Source organism: Dendrobium catenatum, unplaced genomic scaffold, assembly GCF_001605985.2.
Source record: "Dendrobium catenatum unplaced genomic scaffold, ASM160598v2 fragScaff_scaffold_638, whole genome shotgun sequence".
Classification (NCBI taxonomy): domain Eukaryota; kingdom Viridiplantae; phylum Streptophyta; class Magnoliopsida; order Asparagales; family Orchidaceae; genus Dendrobium; species Dendrobium catenatum.
The window spans coordinates 1376-4963 of NW_021319100.1; the positions used below are offsets into that span (position 1 = coordinate 1376).

General features: G+C 35.2%; 1 long non-coding RNA gene across 1 annotated transcript; it reads left to right on the forward strand.

Annotated features, from left to right (window-relative positions):
- The first annotated feature begins 659 nt into the window (after positions 1 to 659).
- LOC114579807 lies at positions 660 to 2731 on the forward strand. The gene is made up of 2 exons (XR_003700990.1): positions 660 to 1549; positions 2281 to 2731. It is a non-coding gene; the product is annotated as an uncharacterized LOC114579807 (long non-coding RNA).
- The last annotated feature ends 857 nt before the right edge of the window (positions 2732 to 3588 follow it).

Here is a 3588-nt window from a genome sequence, read left to right on the forward strand (position 1 = left end):
GCCTCATTGATCTACTATTGTAGGGAAATTGGCGTGGGCCATCTGCTTCAGGAGAATTGGATTCATGCCTGCACATCCTACTATTACAGGGAGCAAAAATGATTTCAAATTATGCGAAGTTGCAAAACTTTTTCCAAAAATATCTGTACACTTTCCAGCTATGCGACGAGGAGAACAAGGAACGATTATGGGAATAACTGTGCCCTCAAGTTTGTTTTGAATCTACCGTCAATGGCTCTCTCTCTGTAGATCCTTGCAGATGTGCCAATGGCGTCATCCTAAAGACTGCACCACCGCCCTAATCAAATGTGTACAGGTGGATGAATTTATTGAAGATTAAAGACCAAACTTTTTAGCATGGCAAATATTTTATGTGATGAAATTTCTTATTTTAGCTTACTATCTGGGTTAATCTATTTCATATGGAAATTGGAACTCAGAGATGAGGGACTGGAGAAGTAATGATGGAGGCACTCAACACTCTACTCAATGACCCATCCTCGCATTTACCAGTCGAAACCTTAGCCAATGTTGTAACTTGTCATGATTAAAAAGCTGTCAATCCTTCGCGCCCGGGATTGATGGGGTTGAGTGTGGCGCACTTCCTCTACTGCCATTATCCATCATTATAATGATCATGACTTGATGCACTTTAGCTTGAAAATTTATAGTTAGTTGCTCTCAGCTAAAAAATTCTTGTTGCAGTTCTTGCTATATGTCTCCTTGCCTTTTCGTCCACCTTCTAGTATAATGTACTTATTGGATTTCTATGAGCATCTACATTGATTTTCCTTCTTCTCATGAATCTAAATGTGTTTTCCATTGTAAGAAATTGTCAAGTGCTTCCTTTTTTATGCTGTTACATCTAATGTGTGGAAGGAAATGATGATTTATTTTCACTCTTTTTTGTGTGATAGTGAAATTATTTTTATTTGTGGTGATTCTGAGAAGGTTTTTGAAGCTTAAGGTAGATTTCAAAGCATATCCAACTAAAAAAATGGATCTAACAGATTTCATATTGCCTTAGAGTTTGTTTTCTAACTCCAAGCAACCAAATTGGGGAGCCAGTTCAAAATGCTTTCATCTGAACTGGAGGAATGTGACCGCTTTGGCTTCGCATCTATTACATTATTTGTCATCTTTTGTCAGTGTTCTTTGAAATCATCATCGGTGGGTTAGAATTTCATGGATAGAAATCCAAATTTGCAATGAAAACAAAATACGAAATTATGGCTTCCATATTATTTCAATGACTGTAATATCAGTCCTTTTCAACAGTCACTCAAACATTAATGAAAGTCGTTTGTGTCCATCCTTATTAAGCTTAAATGATATGTGAACTTATTTTTGCAGGTATTACAAAGTTATCGAAGCTGATCACATATTTTTTATTATAAATCGGGAGAGAGCAGGAGTTCAGTTTGATCTTTTGTATGATAGCATTTTTGAGCGCTGCAGAAAGCATGTTTTCCGGATGACTCCACCACCAGTAGTTCCAAATCACAGCAACCATTAGGCCATTTGTTCTCCATAGTTAGTTGAAGGTCAGGTAAAAATGTAAAGGCAGTTGAGTTCTCTTACGCTTATATGATTTAAACTGTTAAGAGAATTAGATAATGTATACAAGTGTCATTTTGGTTGCTTGCAGCAATGGTTAGATTGCATCTATGTGTCAAGAAAAAAGAAGGGTATATGTTATCTTGGATTTGGAACTGTTGAATATCTTCAATAAATTTATTTTTAATGTTTTTATTTTGCTTTGCTTATTAGCCTATCTGTTTAGTGACAACTTTGAATATTAATTTCATAAATTATGTTCAAGTTCTATTTTGATGGCATCTGAATATTTGTAAATTGGCTATTTTTTTATTGTAGAACTTATAATATGCTAGAGTTTGAAATTAATAAAGCATGTATTTGAGTGTACCATTAAGTTAAGAGGAAGCATAAGCAGTAAGTAATGCAAAGATAATCTGACAGATAAGTACACAGGAGATGTTTAAATTGTTCAGCCCTTTATATGCCATCTCATCCTTTAAACAATTTGCCAATATATTAATGTCTATATATTTTAAACTCATGCATGCTTTGAAACTTTGTATGTTATTCTTCTCTCAGTTGTTGAACGGCTTGATCCATTTGGTGATGGTCCAGTTCTTGAGAATGCAGAGATTAACAAAGATTTTGATGCAGTGATTACAGTAGAATTTGGTGTGAGTGCTCTGCACCACCAAGATTAATGACTTCTTCTAATTCATCTCTTCTTCTTTCTTCTTCTAGGTTGCGTTCCTTAGGAGCATTTGGAATAACATAGTAAATGCTAATATAGTGTTAGACCGGTCCTTGAACTGGTCTAGCCGATCCATCCTGGATCGACCTTATTTTACCAGAGTCGGAACAGATGTTTCGCCCCAGCCAATGCAGACCCGTTTGGGGGTGGGTTCCATTAACCATATTAACAAGGGTATAGGAAGGAAATTTTAAAAGGAGAGGCTGTTTTGGAACTAGGGGGAATTATTGTATGCTTTTAGGGGAATTATTTTCTTGGGTTTGGATTATTGAATGTTTTTCTGAGTTTTATTTTCCTAAGGAGAAAGAGGGACTCTAGTGGGCTGCTAGGGTTTGGGAGAGCCGGATCTTTCTCTCAAATCAAATATCCATTGTATCTTGCTTGTTTTCTTCTTCCTACCATCAATTAAAACATGTCTTTTTTTTTGTGTTTCTATCAAAATTTTGTCTCTTTTTACTATTTGGGGTTTGTTGAAATTCAATTTCAGTCAAAGAAGTTCACTTTGAATATTTTCTATCATATAGCAAATTATAAATCATGGGAAGTGAAGGGACAATGATATAAATTGATTGAAATTTCATGGAGTTGATGGCTTTACTTTAAGTGAAGGGCAATCTCAATGATGAGGCCAAACTAGAGATTAACAGATTAGTTTCAGTTAAGATCTTGAAGCTTAATAAGATTTGAGAGTAGCAGAAAACTCAAATCAAGCTTAGGTGACGCAATGATAAGTGAATGAAGTGAGTGTTATTATGATGACATTGGAATCACTATCTTCGATAAAAATGGTGTTCCTAAGAATATACTAAAATATGTAGAATTGAGCAAGTTCAACAAGCTGGCGAGTTGATCGGGCCAAGCTCGAGCTTAAGCTTTATATAATACATGAGCTTGAATTTAAGCTTGAACTCAAACTCATGGCTCAACAACTTCAACTCAAGAGCTCATTAGCAAATCTGAGTTCAAATATGTTTGGCTCACTCTCTATATAAACTTTGATTCTAAGTTAATGTGAGCCTGCAGGAGCTACTAGAAACAAAACTGTACCAGTGGACCCACCCCCACCAAGCAATGCCCCCACACTTTGTTCATACTTAAGCACTAACTCAAAGACATGTGTTTTGCATTAAATAAGGTACAGCAACTTTTATGGTTGTGATGTTTCGCGTGTTGATGACTTTCTTGTTGATTCTTAGATAAACTTTTTAGCATAAAATTTTTAATTAAAAAATTATTTTAAGATGTAACAAAAAAATTGTCCAAATGAAGCCTAAGTGTTTAACGATGTGAGATTTGTA